Here is a 17,436-nt window from a genome sequence, read left to right as displayed (position 1 = left end):
TCCACCTTCCTGCACATGTGGGCTAACCTAATTTGGCCCCAGTTTGTCCAGAAACATAGGACCAAAGTGGTTTCCAGAAAGATCAGTGCAAAAGAGGGTAAGGCAATGGAAGGGAATGGGAAGAGCACAGCATAGTGTGGATTCTCCAAAAAACTTGGTGGCTGTTTGAGAGCCAGGCCAGAGTGTACCATCTATGTAGAAGCAGATTGACTCCTTTGGTGGTGGAAAGTGCCATCAAGTCAAAGCTGACTTATGGTGACTCCAGACGGTTTTCAAGGCAAGAGGTGTTCAGAGGTGGTCTGCCTCTGTGTCACACCCCTGGTATTCCTTGGTCATCTTCCATCCAAATACTGGCCAGGGCTGACCCTGCTTAGTTTCCGAGATCTGATGGGATCAAGCTAGCCTGGACTATCCTACTACTCAATTTATTACAGAAAAGTAACTGGAGAGGCAGTAGGACATAAAAGCTATTTAAAGAGAGGAAACTTCAAGGTTACAAAGAGATTATTTAAAGGCGGAAAAGGAGTTTAGTTAGGAAGAACTGGATGTGATTAAGGAAAGAATATTTTTGTTCATTTCCTAACATTTTTATAGCACAATCTTATGCAGAGTTATTCCAGATTTAGGTTTCAGAAACACTGGAAAATTCCATCTTTGGGAATAACTGGCGTGAAGTTTTCCTAAAGTCCTGAAGCAGACTAGTCAGTAAAATTATCGGTTTTAGTATATGTGCTGCTGAAGATGTTTTATCATTGAACTTTCTTAATGTCTGACACTAAAATATGGGAGCGGTGGCGCAGGCAGTTCAACGCCTGCATTAACAACACTAGCGAACAGCCACTATGGCTGTTCGAGACCCACTGCGGCTGGGGTGAGCTCCCGGCCCAAGTCCCAGCTCCCGCCCACCCAGCGGCTCGAAAGCATAACCACAAGTAGACAAATGGGTACATGCCCTAGGTTGGCAGGGGGCACCCTCCCTCCTGATGGTGTGCCAGGAGTGTTGGCAGCGGCAGCAGTGATACGGCGGTGGAGCAGAGGTGACCCGTGGATGCGGCGGCGATGGAGACCGGATGGAGGCGGAGCTACGGCGGTGTGACAGCGACGCGACGGTGTGACGATGCAGTGCAGCGGAGCCTAAGGGACAAAGGCTGGAACTGCAATCGAGCCACCGCGCGCCGGAGGAGTCCATCAGGAGCCTGCCGGGAGATGTCGTTGACCCGTCCTAAGGCGCCAAGAAGAAACAACGGAAGCCCGCCCGTGGAATACAACAGGACTGCGCCGCTCAGGTGTCGATAGGTAGCCCCTCCCCCAGTCAAATTGGGGCCCTAGGATAGGAACTAATTAGGCACTTAGGCCATATACCTGTAAACCGCCCTAGCACATAATTTAGTCAAGCAAAGAATGTTATTGCCCAAAGGACACTGGTCAGATTGGGACTCAGTTGTAAAGCATGTGTGAATTACCTTCCTTTTGCAAGAACACTTGCCACACACCTCTGGTTACACGTTATAGTGCCCGAGCACAAACACCTAACAAAGAAGCGGAGTTTGAACCTTATTCAGGTTGGGAAGGAATAGAGGATTAAGAAAGTCCCTTTGAGAGCAATATTGCTACACAATAACTGCCACCTTCAACTCGCAGGATCCAGTGGGCTAGAAATCAAAATATTAAGTACAGATCACTGGTCCTGAAGACTTTCCATCCCACATCCTCCCATTTTTGTCGGTATTTTTCAGAACACAAAATCCTGCTTGTTCCCTGCTGCATTAGTCACAGGAGACTCACGAGACATAAATGGCAACCTGGTGTCAGAAAAGAGATCTCTTCAATTGCACAGCATACACTGTTCCATTCAATCAGAGGAACTGAACCACTTTCACACCAATGATCCAGAACACCCAAATCCTATTATCCTTACCTGGTCCTGCTGTTTTGAGTGTATAATTCTCTCTTTCCTACCGTGTGCCAAAGGCTGTCTCTCTCTTGCTTGCCGTCGCCTCATCTGCCACCCACTGACTGGTGGCCTTAACAGTTCTCAGCAAGACAAGGAGAAAAAAAAGAGAAGGCTGGGAGTGCTCCGAGATACAAGCGGATCCCAGAATACGCTGTGCTCCCTCCCCTCCCTGCAGGATGCACTTGGTCCTCCAATTGAGGGAACGAGAAAGAAGAAGAGGTTATTCCAGTTCATCCTTCTGGCATTTTCTCCCCCACACCACTTGCTCAGACAGCAGCTCTCTGAATTGCTGCAATCATTGGAAATGGATGGCTTTACCTGCCTGAAGAGCTTGGAAGCAAGGGAGAAGGTGAAGTCGAGGGCCTGACACAGCCACAAATGTCAGCCTGAACACTCTCACCTAAATAACTTTACCTGGTCAACTGACCCAGCTCTGTAGCTAAACTTTAATGGGAGTGAATCAGGGTCACATTTAACAGTCTGGGTTTCTCCAGCTACAGGATTGCTCAAAGAAGGAAATTTGGACCTATCCAAACTCCCATGCTACGCAAGTACTAAACAACCCTTGAAGATCAGTTGCTTTGCTGTATCCATGGCCAGACTCCTTAGCCCCTCACTATGGCCTGCTGTTTAGTTTTTCCTGGCATGAAGGAACCTTAACACATGCACACACCGTATCACTCTGCCCCACTTTCCTCCACCATCTAGATTAACTACTGCAGGGTGCTCTACGTGGGGCTGCCCTTGAGAAGTGTTCAGAAACTTCAATTGGTACAGAATACCGCAGCCAGGGTGATTACTGGAGTGGGTCAAAAAGACCATATCACTCCACTCTTGGCCCACTTACACTGGCTTCCAGTCTGTTTCTGGGCACAATTTACAGTGCTGATCTTGAGCTTTAAATCCCTATATGGTTAGGGAATCAACATATCTGAAGGACTGCCTAATCCCTTCTGAACCTGCCTGACCATGATGGTCATCTTCAGAGGTCCTGCATCAAGTGCTCCCTCCTCCTGAGGCTGATGGCAGACCAGGAGAGGGCCTTCTCGGCCATGGCACCAAAGCTCTTTAACTCTCCCCAGGGAGATTTGGCAGCCCCTTCTGCTGCTGTCTTCAACAGGTGAAGACTCTTTTGCTTAATTTGGCATTCCCTCAATGATCCCTCCTTCCTAACCAATGTTGTGTAGGTATCTTAACTCTGTTTTTAAACTCTTTTAAAAGTAGTTTTAATAAAGTATGTTTGGGAGAGGGGTTTATTTGAATAGTTTTATAATGTATTTTGTCATGTATGTTTTAAATCGTTAGCCACCTTGGTGGCCCCAGTAAGTACACAAAGGAGGGATATAAATTTTGTAAATAAAATAAATAAAATCTCCCTATGTCCTTAAAGTTTTCTTCTTCAGTTCCTTTAGCCTGGGCAAACACTCTATACACTATCTCCACGAAGCTCTTAAACTCACTGTTCCCATTTATGCAACCCACCCACTCTAGCATGTGGCCACAGCTTGGACAGATGGCCATGCCTGGCTGATGCCTTTTATTTTCATCCTGGCACTCAGGTTTAGATGCACCTGGAGATAAAGGATGTGTTTATACAGAAACTTAGAACCCAGAAGGCAAGGAAAATACTCCTTCCTCACTTTGATAGTGGGCTACACTGCCTGCACTGAACCTTGACTGTCTGATCCTATTATGTGCCATGGATTGCTGGGGGCACGCGGTAGATCAACTCAGTACCAGCCTTTCTGTGCAGGTATACTGCAGGATCTAGAATTGTCTCAAAAATGTACTTCCACCCTCTTTCAAAAGCTACATGTAGAAGCACCCTAAATGATTGCAGGGATAACATAAACAGATAAGACATGAGATTTGGGGAAGGAAATATTGGGCAAACACCTTTAGCCAATTGGTTGAAAATGTGGCTTTCTGTCAGATAAAGCTGTTCTTTTGATGCAGAAAACCAGAGCCAGGTTTTGGCTTTCAGCAGTGCAATGTGGCAGCTTCTTATTAATACTACAAACAAGAGATTAAGCATTATCAAAATACCAAGTGTAGCAAGAGCAAAAAGGGCATCAAGCATTCAAGCCCAAAAAGCGACTGTAGACCTTAAAGCAGACCTTAAAGATGTGTGGCTCTCTATTCATGGAAGACATGTGACTATCAGCGATGATAGCTAAACAGAACCTCCAACATTCAGAGGCAACAGACCTCTGAATACCAGATACTGGGGCAAACAAGAGAGGACTGCTGTCTTCATGTCTTGCTTGCAGATTTCACAGAGATATCTGAATGTCAGTCGCTGGAAACAGAATGCTGAGCTGTTCATAAAAATATCTATATTCCGTGCCCCCCCTTAAACAGGCGTCAAGGTGGCTTACATCACCATGTAAAGGGGGGAAAAGACAGCACAAATCCAAAACAGTAAGATCACAACTACAACATCAACCTGAATAGCCACAGGCGACGCAAATTAGACTCCTCAAAAGGCCCTCCTAAGGCATGCCAAGATGGGAGCTCCCTGACTTATTCCAGAAGGCGGCCCCAAAGAGAGAGCACCGCTATCAAAGATCCCAACATTCTAGTCGAGACAGAAGAGACTTCCATTGATAGACTAGAGAAAGAAAGGCCCTGTTCACACGAGGTGTTTTGGGCTGGGAGAGGGACGGATCGGGGCCGCATCAAACGGGCGCAATCACACAGCAACATCTGGCAATCGTGCCGTGGCCGTCCCCGATCTGTCCCAACCGCCCAAAACGCGCATCAAAGAAGAACCACCTACCTGGGTGGTTCAATTGAATGGGCCGCGGCAAATGTGGCCGTGGGATCGCCAGCGCGTCTTTTCGTCGGCGCATCCCCTGCCCCCTGCCGTACTGCACATGCTCGAGCATGCGCAGTTCGGCAGCCTCCCCCTCCCACTCGTCTCTTCCTCCCCGGCATCTGATCGTGCCAGGGAGCGATGCGCCGCGGCTGAGGGGATCCGTGGGATCCCGCCGCGGCGTCTCAAGTTTGGTGCGGCTCTGATTAGCCGCGTTTCAGCCGTCCCGTGTGGCAGGGACCAAAGTTAGGTTTTTATTCTGATCCAGCAGGAGTCTTTCAATAGCACCAAAAATAATTTTAGAAAAAGAATGGCTAAAAGCAGAAGGGTAGAGTGCTTAAATCAAATATAATCAGCAGCTTCAGAAAAAGGTACTTCAAGAAGTTACCAACAAAAATTGTGGGTATTCCTATTTTTACAAATGCTGACCAAACAAGTACTTGTTTCAGTTTTAAAATGATCTCTAGGTTTCTTTCTTAAATACAAATGAAACTGCAACTCTGGAAACTGAAGAACACCTGACATTGTCAAATAAATTGTGTAACTCAAGAGCTGTTGCTGATTGTTTCCCATTTCTCAAAATGAATCCACCCCACTTCTCTCTCACACACACAAGTCCCCCCCAAGGACATGACCAAGACTGTTCACTGCTTGGGTGGTTAATGGAAGGGAGCAGAGAAGGGTCTGCGCTTTTGAAGCCGAACAGCAATAACCCACAGGGATCTTGGCTCTAACTGCAGCCCAGTGCTGACTTTGACTCCACCATCAGCACTGACCTTCAGATGGACTGCAGGAAATGGGAGTCATGACTCTGACTTTGTCAGGGGATTCAAACAGGAAAAATTCCATTAGCATTCTTCCTAGGAGGGAAAAGCAAAGGAGATTTTTAAAGAATGCATAAGTGGTCTTCTCTTCCCATCCTCAGCAAAGCATCATGGAGTATGTTGATATGGGCAGCTAATGCTTAGGGGCAGATTCAGCCTGAGAAAACTCCAAGGGAGGCTGTCTAGTGAAAGCTAAAAAATCAAACCTCAGCAGTGATCCATATCAGCTCTACACTTTCAAAACATTTAAGTTAAGTTACTCTACACTTTTATCTCATTTATCTTGGCACAAATTAGTTTCAATACATCATAGTTGCTAGTCACCTCCACTTTGTATCGGAGAACGACTGAGGTCTAGTCTAGACAACACAGGCATAACTGGGGACTTCACTATTCTCGTGTGATGTATTTGTTCATTTATAAGACTTATAAGATTTATAAGAGCTGCGGTGGCTCAAGTGGTTAAGACGCTGAACTGCAGGCTGAGGAAAATCGGTAGTTCAGCAGTTCGAGACCCAAGTGTACCGCATGACAGAGTGAGCTCCTGTCTCTAGTTCCAGCTCCTGCCAACCTAGCAGTTCGAAAGCAAGAAATTGCAAGTAGATAAATAGGTACCACTTCAGTGGGAAGGTAACAGCGTTCCGTGCGTCTTGGTGTTTAGTCATGCCGGCCACATGACCACGGAAACATCTTCGGACAGCGCTGGCTCTTTGGCTTTGAAACAGACATGAGCACCACAACCCTAGAGTCAGATTCGACTGGCTTTCAAGCAAGAGAACCTTTACCTTTACGACTTATCACATATATTTGTGGTGTGTTGAGTTGGTATCTTGCTATCTCAGGAACCCGCCAACTCAACAATTCCATAATGGTTTCCCATGTTCTTTTGGGCCTGTAGCATTCTGAATGCTTGCATTATACTCCCATGGAAGGAAATTTTCAGGATCAGCTGGCCACAGAGTTCTGATTCTAAACTGCCTGAAATAACAGGCCTATCTAGCAGTCAGTGCCTATGGTTCTTCTTTTAAAGTACTAGCTCCTACAGTTTCCTTTGGGAAGCTTGCAATGACTTATGGGATAAGAAACTGCCAGAGTGTTAGGAAAAGTTAAATCAAAATCCTTTATACCATGCAATGCAGATTACCATTTGCGACAATCACAGCAAGTACACATCACATCACCAGTCAAGAACACAGTAAGTTCAGTGTTTAGACCACCCTGGAGTAGCTTACTGGTAGAATTTTTCTTAGATCTAGATCTCCTTTTCTAGACCCAGTTCAGAGTTACTATTTATGTATTTATTTACTTAATTTGTATCCTGCCTTTCCATACCTTCGAAGGCCACCAAGGCAGCTAGCAGTTTGTATTGTATTGTATTGTAACCCTACAATTTGTATCCTGCCTTTCCATACCTTCGAAGGCCACCAAGGCAGCTAACAGTTTAAAAACATGCATAATGACATTACATTTTTAAAAAATTAAAATCAACCCACCTCCCAAACACATATTGTTAAAGTATACAGAGTTGAAATACATATAAAACATAAAAACATTGGTTAGGAAGGATGGATCATTAAGGGAATGCTAAACTAAACAAAAAAGTCTTCACCCACTGGTAGGGTTGCCAGGTCCTTACTGGCTGCCAGTGTGGGACTCCAGGATCTTGTCTGGGGTGTTCCTGAGTGCATCACCCGGATGTAACATCACCTGGAAATGACATCACTGTGTCGCTGCATCAGGGGGATGACACTAGTTTTTGGGCAAAACTCTATGGTTTGGGCTCAATTTTACCATAGAGTTTTGCCCACAAACTAGAGTGTCACCCCAATATGATGACATCACTTCTGGGTGACATCATCATCTCGTGTTTGGGGCACTTGTGGGTGGAGTTTCCCCCTGCTGGCCAGCTGACCGGCGGTGGAAATGGGCCTGCAAAAACAGGGGAACCCCCACTCAGACTGGGTGCCTAACAACCCTACCCAGTGGCAAAGATTAATCTTCCTGGAGAAAGAGATCCAGAGATTTGGTGCCACAACCAAAAGATGACCATAATGGCTGGTCCTTCAGGTATATTGGTCTAAAACCATATAAGGCTTTGAAGGTCAACACCAGCATCCTGATCAAATAAAATAATAAATTTGTACCCAGAAACAAATTGGGAGCCAGTGTAGATGGGCCAAGACTGTAGTGATATGGTCCCTACATCCCATTCCAGTCAACATCCTGGCTGCAACATTCTGTATCAACTGAAGTTTCCAAACACTTCTCAAGCCTGCTTTGCAGGGAGGGTGGGGTATAAATGAGACAAATAAATAAATAAATAAGGGCAGCCCCATGTACAGCGCATTATAGTAATCTAACATCGATGAACCAGGGTAGGCACCATAGTTACCAGATCTTTTCTGCCTAGGAAAGGCTGCAGCTGTCTAACCAGTCAAAGTTGGTAAAAGGTGCTCCTGGCCACAGGTGTCACCTGCATATCCAGTAGTAGGCCTGGGTCCAAGAGCACCCCAGATTACGGACCTGTTCCTTCAAGGGGAGTGCAATCTCATCCAAAATGGGTGACACCTTAAATCTTGAGTCAGACCTTCCACCCACCAGTAGCACTTCCACCTTGTCAGGATTATGCTTCAGTCTATTAGCCCACATCCACTCCAAAACTGCCTCCAGGCACCAGTTCAGGGTTTCTACAGCTCAGCTGGAAGTGGAAGGCAGAACTGATCATCAACCATGGATTGGTGACAACCTAGCCCAAATCTCCAGATGACTTCACCCAGGGTGATTCCACACTAGACCTTAAAGCCTGGTTCAACCCTGTCCCCAAATTTACATTCTACACCACACTCGAGTTCACCCCTGTAATAATCTCAGGGTATGTTTACATTCTACACTACACTCAAGTTCCCACCTGTAATTATCTCGGGGTATTTTTTATTTCCACATTACATTGAGGTCACCCCAGTTTTGCCCCACACTTGTCCCAGGATAAACAGATGCTGTTATAACCAGGGATAAATGCAAGGTATTGTGTCGCGAGTTGAACTCTGATAAAACCAGGGATGAGATCCAAGTACAGAAAGGACCCCAGTGATTTCACATAGATGTTAAAGCGCCTAGGGGACAAGATGGAACCTTGCCAGACCCCACAGGCCAAAAGGCCAAGGTGCTGAGCAGCAGTTCCCCAGGTAGGACCAGAACCACCGCAAAACAGTACCTTCCAATCCCAGTACATATAGGAGGTCCAGAAGGACAACATGATAAATAGTGTCAAAAGCCACTGAGAAGTCCAGGAGAATCAAGATATTTGCACTCCCTCTGTTAATCTACCAGCATAAGTCATCCAACAGGGCAACCAAGGCTGTTTCAGTCCCATAACCAGGCCTAAACCCAGACTGGAAGGGGTCTAAACAATTTGCTTTATCCAGGAAAACTTGAAGTTGCCAACTACCACCCGTTCAATGACCTTGCTCAGGAATGGATCATTTGAGACTGGCCAATGATTATTGAGATCTCCTGAGTTAAAGGCAGGCTTCTTTAGAAGTGGATGAACCACCACAGCCTGCTTCAAGGTTGGAGTGATCACCCCATCTCCGAAGGGAGCATTAACTCCCTCTCGAACCCCGACAGTCAGCCCTCCCTCGCAGAATATTTAAGTAACCAGGAAGGGCAAGGGTCATACAAACAGGTGGTAGGCCTCAAACATCCAAGGATCCTGTGCATATCTTCAGTGAGAATAAACCTAAAATGTATTCCAAACTATTGGATAAGTCGACACACTGGCACCTTCCAACCTTGTCACTGCTAACACAGAGTCCAACTCAGAACAGATGCAAGAGATTTTATCTGCAAAGTGCTGAGCAAAACAGTCACAGTGGGCCACCAAGCAGTTCACCTCCTACTGCAGGCCAGATCCCAATAGGCCTCTAACCACCTGGAACAACAGCACTGGCCTACAGGTGGTGGGAAAATGTTGTTTCTTTGCCGCCATCACTGCCATAGAGTATGCTTTAAAATGAACTTTTGTCCGTGTCCTATCAGATTTGTCCCAAGTCTTCCTCCACCACTGCTCTAGCAGTTTCCCTTCTCTTTTCATCATCCACAGCTAGGGTTGCAAAGTTAGGGCTGCCAAATCCCCCCGGGGGCAGATTTCCCCCCGCTTTGGAGGCCCGATTTCCGCCCCCGCAGAATCGGGCCCCGGGGGAAACCCCACCCCCACGTGCACGTCACTCTATGTTTTCCCCTCAAATGGCTGTGGCCCCGCCCCCAGCGTGCCCGGCGTCATGACGTCACATCCGGGTGATGTAGATGTGGCGTGTACACCGGGAGCTGCCCAGGAGTCCCCCGCCAAGGAGGTGAGTGCCATTTGGCAACCCTATGCCAAGTCCTTACCCTCTGCATACTGGGGGAGTCCAGCGCTGGTCCGGGAGTGCGCACGCGCACCGCAACCACGTCACCCAGAAGTGACGCAACCACGTCGGGCACGCCGGGGGCGGGGCCACAATCATCCGAGGGAAAACCATAGAGTTTTCCCTCGGATGACCGCGCCCCCGCCCCCAATGTGCCCAACGCGACTGCGTCACTTCCGGGTGATGTGCTGACCCCGGGCACGTCGCATGCTTTGGGGGTGGGGTTCCCCCGGGGCCTGATCCGCCAGCGGCGAGTAACGGGCCTCTCGGGTGGGGGTTTCCCTGCCCCCCGGGTGGACTTGGCAAGCCTATCCACAGCCCATGAGTAAATCATAAGATTGCCAGGTACCCCCTGGCAACTGGTGTGGGGGGGTGGGGGACTTATCAGCAGGGGTCTTGTTGTAGAAAAAGAGCTGCCGGAGCTCATTAGGGCTTCACCACATGACCGCCCCGCCCCCTAGAGGTTCTCTTCCGGAGCTCCGTACCTGAGAGCTCCCCCCCGACTAGAGCCCTGCTTATCAGGACCAAAGAGAGGGCTAGGCCAGTGTTGCTGCTGATAAAGTAGCATCAGTTCTGGCATGCACCAGAAGAGATGTCATCACTGGAACTGCAGGGGAACACACAATGTTTGGGCAAAAACTCTGTGGAAGAAGTCATTTTACTGTAGAGTTTTTCCCCCAAATACCAGAGTATCACTGTGTCGCCAGCGATGTGATGATGACACTTCCAGTGTACACCGAAAGTGATGTCACCGCATTGCCAGTGAGGCAGGCCTAGGCCTCCTTTTGTGGCCAGTAGGTTCCCACACTGACCAACTGATCCTCCATTCTCAGATCACATTCCTCCTGCCATGACCAAAATACCAGATCAAGAGTGTGACCTGCACAATGTGTACGACTATTTATTACTTGAAACAGGCCTATGGTTGTTAGGAAGGCCGTTAAATCCTGAACCACTCCTGACAAGACAACCTCAGCATGAATGTGGAAGTCTCCCGGGACACAGGGGTCCTCAACTTCACCCCGAGACCAGCTCAGGTAGGGAGATTGTTAGGCAGCAGGGTGGGCAGTATAGTAACAGAATCCCAGTCCTGTCTCTCAATCCCAGCATTAGGTACACAGCCTCAAAACTGGGCGTGTTCTGGATGGGGCAACATGCTAAGGGGATAGAATCCTTATGGACCGGAACACTGCCTTCTTGCCCACCATGCCTATGCTGATGTATCACCTAGGGCACAATTGGGAGAGGTTAACACGTCTCAGTGATATATGCCAGGTCAGCTGTCTCATTAGGCTTACAGTTCCCTAGAATATCAAAGAACAGCAACTAAGGGTTAACATCAAAATGCACATGAAAGCTCCAAGGTATCGTAGGTCAATGAGAAAAGGTAATGTTGCAATGCCTATCTTCAAGATTATTTAAGGATAGATTGCTTGCTGCTGAAGATAGTTCTGTTTGTTAGGGATACCAGATCTGTTCACATCCAAAGACAAAGAATGTTTGAAAGCCTTGTCTTTCTACAAGCTAATAAAAAGCAAAAAAGATCCACTGGAAATATCGCTGCACAAGATTTCAAACCTGGTATTAACATTGCTACCATCATCTCCACTAAAATAATCGGGGGGGGGGGGGGAGAATAGTGACTCAGAGATAATCCCTGGCAATTATATGTTCATATACTCTTCACTGATGACAAATGCTCAGTGAATTCCTGATAAATGAAAAAATAAATACTCCCGTCAAACCACAATAAGGAATTCTTTCCAAGGAACACAGCGTATGAACATAAGAAGCTGCTTTATATTATCAGACCATTGGTCTCCCTAGCTAAGAATTGTCTACTTTGTCAGCAGCTCTTCAGGATGTCAAGCACTGAAACGTATTTCACAAACTCTGTTCACTGAGGTCCTCTCACTGGATATGCCAGCAGTTAAACCTGGGGACTTTAATCGGGTGGGTAGGCATGTTGGTCTGAAGCAGCAGAACAAAGTTTGAGACCAGTGGCACCTTTAAGACTAACAAAGTATTATTCAAGGTATGAGCTTTCATGTACATGCACACTTCTTCAGATACATTGATATGGAAGTTACCAGTCCATACATATAGGTAGAGAGTGAGCAGCAAATTAACATACAACATAATGGAGATGTTTAACAGATTCAAGGACCAAACTGGAATAATAAGCTTAGTTTATATGGTCACCATTTGTTTGGTATAATTCCAGGAGTAAACATAGTGAATGAAATAAACATGTTAACATTGGAGATCGATAGACAGATGTACCCTTAATTGTGGAATGTTGAGAGTAATTAATTGATCTCCAAGTGACAGAGATCAGTCCCCTGGAGAAAACAGCCACTTCAGAAGGTAGACTCTATGGCATTATACCCTACTAAAGTCCCTGCCCTCCCCAGACCCCACCCCACCCCAAATCTCCAGGAATTTCCCAACCCTAGCCATTAGTACACTGGTGGATTACAGTCTACTCTTTGGCTGCCCACACCCACCTTAGATATCCTGCTGATCACTTTATATACTTGCTACGTGTAACAGATGTTCTTCCCCGTGTTCTCATTTTCAAGGCTAATTGCTGAACAGAGCGATTGCAAAGGTAGTCAGAAGCCAAAGACATCAGATATTGTCATGTCTGCAGGGCATATCAGAAAAAAACCCCAAATATGTTACAACAGTCAATGTGCTGCACATGTCACATTACAAAGAGCAACCTCTGGCATAGGATATCATCTCCACTGTTTGTAAAACATAGTAATGTGGATTGTGAGCATCAGTCAGTCCTGATCTACAGCAGGGGGCCAAGCTAGATGGGTTTCTTCCAGACCCATGATGCTCAGTGAATCTGTCTAGCTTACACCTAACTACAGCTACCAGAATCAGTCAATTTGACTATATACTGAAGAGCTGCGCAAGCAAAAAGAATATTGTGGCTGCTGCGATTCACAAGAGAATTGAGATCATTAGGGGGTTTTAAGCTAATGAGTTAAAATGGAGTTGAATATTAAAGAGGGCCATACCAGAAAAAAAAAGAGGGTGGGGAACATACAAGAATGCACACGGACATCCACACAGCAGAAAACATGTGTAGATAGAATTCCTTCTGCAGCATGGGTCTAAACATCAGACTGAACTTTCTGCAGACTTTGCCCTGCCAAGGCTCCCTTCTTGCAATTGACATCATTACAAAATGCCCTGCTGGATAATAGTCCTGCAAGACAGGCAGAGTCCCCTTGGCTCCAGGCCAACCAGTGACATGGCTGCACTCAGGGCACACCCACCAGATGGGAAATGACAGCCTTGAATGTCTCCCAGATAACTTCAAACATTCAGAATGTCCCTGTGTTCTTCCCAAAGCCCGGCCCTGACTGGGATCTTGTATTAGCCAAGCCTTTAACTGGCTTCAGACTTCAGCCAGAAAACTCACAACACAGCTTAGAACAACTCGTTTTCTTGCCACAGCTTCAATCTGCGGTCACAGGGCCTCATATATACCACTGGTTGGCAATCAAAGCCAGGTACAGGCCATAATTTTTGTTTCTGCTGACAAAAAATTAAGTTTGCAACATTCTGTGTGAAAGGTTCTCTTTCTTTTTCCATTTGAATTTTCTGTGTCTTTTGTTAATGAGCAGGACTTGGAACATTACAATACATATTATCACTTTGGTCATGTATGAGGGTGGCCTGGAGAATCATAAAAGGCAGAAGGATATGATCTGTAAATCTGGCTAATTAGATAATTGTCAAAAACATCTTAATAAGGCGAGGTTCCTCTGTGCTACAGTAAAATTTGCAATGCAGAGAAAGCTTCAGTGTGCAAAATGATTTTTTAAAATTCACTTACTTTATACCCCACTTTTCTCCCCAGCAGGGACCCAAAGGGGCTTACATCATTCTCCTCTCTTCCATTCTAGCCTCACAATAACCCTGTGAGGTACATTAGTATGTGACTGGCCCAAAGTCATCCAGTGAGCTTCCATTGCAGTGTGAGAATTTGATCCTGGGTCTCCCAGATCCTAGTCTGACACTCGAAGCCACTATACCACACTGACTCTCAAATAAACCTCCAGAAGCCACCTCTTATTCCCGAAGAAGAAGAAGAGTAGAGGCTGGATTTATACCCAGCCCTTCACTACCCAAAGGAGTCTCAGAGCAGCTTACAAACTCCTTTCCCTTCCCCTCCCCACAACAGACACCCTGTGAGGTAGGTGGGGCTGAGAGAGCTCTGACAGAAACTGCTGTTTTTCAAGAACAGCTGTGCCAGACCTATGGCTTGCCCAAGGTCATCCAGCAGGTGCAAGTTGAGGACTGGGGAATCAAACCCAGTCCTCCCAGATTAGAGTCCATGCACTTAACCACTACACAAAACTGGCTCTCAAGAACTGAATACTTTTCATTACATAAAATATCTCCAAAGAACTCAAAATCTCAAGAGTCTGGCTATAGAAACAATCTAAAAGCAGTTAACGTACAGGCAGTCTGATACCACATCTTCAAGCAAGGTCATGGTAAGGCAGTTATTACTAAAATGCTATTAAAAGGCTCGGATCACCTCATCTAAGCACTTGAGCCAAGGGGTAATAGTCACTACTGGGGTCCATGGGTGACCATGTCTTATGTCTTAAGTCAATAAAGCATTGCGTTAGCGTAAGCACAGTTCCATAAATCATAGCATTACATGGATTGGCAAATAGGCCAATCAGAGAAGCCTTTGACTTTGGCGGGAATCACTCTCATTGGTTCCAAGCTCCGTATTCCGATTGGTTGTTATATGTTTGTTTAGGTGTGGTTTTGCCCGTTCAAATCATATATGTCAGCATTTTTCTATGTATATTTGTCTAGTGTTGTTATGAGCTGAATAAAATGAAATCACTTGCTTAAGAGCTGCCTCAATTTCAGTTCATAATAATGGCAACGAGGATGGGATGCAGTGGGTAGGCAGCCCCACAGAACCATAAGAGCAAATCACTGACTGGGCAAGGAATTGTCGCCTTGGCCCTGAGAACAAGTCATGACTGACGACCAAGGAACAGTTGCCTTGGCTCCAAGTGACACCAGCAAGCCATAATACCATGCATACAGGGAATGTATTGATCAGTGGTGATATAAATGGTAGGGTTACCAGATGTCCTCCTTTCAGACGACTTGTCCTTTTGTGCATGTGCATGTGTCCATCCATCCTCTTTTGGACTCTTTTTTAAAAAACTGATTAAAATGTTTTCTTTTGGGGTCGGAAGGTTAGTAACAATTATCAGAGCTTAAATAGTAGGGGTATTTAAAATTAGGTTAGTCATAGTGATCATTTGTTTGAAATAGTTAGTCGGGAAATATGTCCTCTTTTTTGCTTTTCAAAATATGGTAACCCTAATAGAAGGGGGGAAAGGAATGAATACATAAAGAAAATCAGATCAGGCCAAAGATATGACGATCAGATCAAAGATCCATCTACTCCAACATTCATTCTAGCACGACCATCCTGATGATTCTGGGAAATTTACAGAAGTACATGAAACCATCACTCTTCGCTAGTACCCGTTATTTATGGTGGTTTCATGGTGAAAGCTTGAATACAACTTCTTTTCTCTCCACAGACAACATAAGATCTTTTTTAGGGAAACTGGGGGAGGGGAGACAAAGAACTGTATGCACCATAGACTCTTTTTGATGTGAATCCTTTTGAAATGGTTAAAAACCCCTTATGTTAAAATTTTAATCTATTTTTGCTGCCTGATGGTTTTATTTTGTTTATTGCATCATTTTTTTATTATCAGCCACCTTGGAGGCCTGTAGTTTCCAAGCAGAAAGCTGATATATGAAGATTTAAATAAATAAATGAAATCAAGCATGCTGCGAGCATCTCCTCTAAACACTACTGCCTGCTCCCTGGAGACAGGATTATCTTGACCCTCCAGAGGCATATGTATTGTAGGGTGTGGATTTGACTTCTGACACACTAGCCCGAAATGCTGGATACCAGCAGCACATTAGAAGACAAAGACCAAATTTATAGCTAGTGTCTGCATGTGAACTACTCCTGAACATCATTCTACCAATATTTACCAATATCTTCCATTCCATATTCATTTCTGCATTCATTACTCATTCTGAATGAGTAAATGTACACTATTATCTCTTTCTTTACAAACAACAGAAAGGTAGTGACTGGACCAAAGCCATCAAGGGAGTTCATGCTTGAAGGCATTTGAACCCCCATTTCCCAGGCTAAAGTAGAGTTGGTGTTGCACACCAAATAACTCTGCAGACCTGGTTCCAGGCTTGAACAGGCTGTGGGCAAAAGACTATCATCACTTGTTCCCTCTCTCCTCATATTGCAGAGGTGGCGCAGGTGAAAAGATGACAAGTAAAGCAGGTGTGCATTCTTTTGGTTCCATGATGGCAGATCTGTCACAGTGTTTTAATTGCACATTGTCACACTACTATATACTAATATGATCATATCTGACCCCCTGTCCCAGTCCTCTTACAATTATCATCTTTCTGGACACATGACAAGATTATGCAGTTGATGAAAGTTTTTTCTGCAATACCCACTTTTCATTTTCTCCTTATCCACCCCTCCATGGAGGCAGGCAATGCCAAACCACCTCTGAACAACTCTTGCCTTGAAAACCATTCAGGGTCACCATAAGTCAGCTGCGACTTGACAGCACTCTCCACCCCCACCCCCCACAAAAGACTACACAGGCAGGATGTGGCTTTATAGCCTTGCCCAGGGTGAATGTATTCAGAAACAAGTGTTCCAGAATTCAATCAGACTTATTTCCAAATAACTGCACCTAGGATTGCAGCCACATTTACGCCCAGCCCACTGTGCTGTTACAGGGTTTACTCACAAGTAATCGTGGATAGGAAGGCAGCTTGAGGCACAAATTCAAGGATGCATTGCTAATTTAAAAAAAATCCAAAATACTTTTTAAAACACTTTGTGCTCACAATCACAACGATGCCTTGAAAACATACAAAAATCACATTCAGCCGCTCTTTACCTGCCCTTCAGTAGATACAGCTGGTCACAGCTGCTGAGCAAAAGTAAGCAATCTGGAAGATGTCCCCTTTCTGACGAATCAAAGCCAGAGTTCAACAGCTCTTTAACCTGCGCTTTCAAACAGGACGAAATCAGAAAAGGTCCTGAATAGACTGCTTTCTGACCGGACAGCCCTTATTATTCATACGCACAAATACACGTGTATGTTGCCTCAGCACCAGCAGGTGGTTTTTATTCCGGCACCTCAAGTGTTCATGAGAAGGAATTAATGAGAAAGGTACCGCAGAGAACATACGGGAGACCCTACGAAGGTGAGCTGCAGACTCCCGAGTAAACGCTACCAAATGCCTAGGTTGCCCAGGGAGATCGTGTGAGAAAGAGGTTACCCGTCAGCAACAGCAACTCCAGGAATGTCCGCA

At 45.7% G+C, this 17,436-nt stretch overlaps 1 protein-coding gene across 1 annotated transcript in view; it reads right to left on the bottom strand.

Moving 5' to 3' along the window:
- Positions 1–17,436, bottom strand: part of NR1H3 (nuclear receptor subfamily 1 group H member 3) — a 45,159-nt gene that overhangs the window by 27,490 nt on the left and 233 nt on the right. The window lies entirely within an intron of this gene.

This window comes from Gekko japonicus, unplaced genomic scaffold (genome assembly GCF_001447785.1).
Source record: "Gekko japonicus isolate JY-2015 unplaced genomic scaffold, Gekko_japonicus_V1.1 scaffold835, whole genome shotgun sequence".
NCBI classification, from domain to species: Eukaryota; Metazoa; Chordata; class Lepidosauria; order Squamata; family Gekkonidae; genus Gekko; species Gekko japonicus.
Note: the sequence above shows the minus strand (reverse complement) of the source record. Positions and strands in the feature narration are given on the sequence as shown.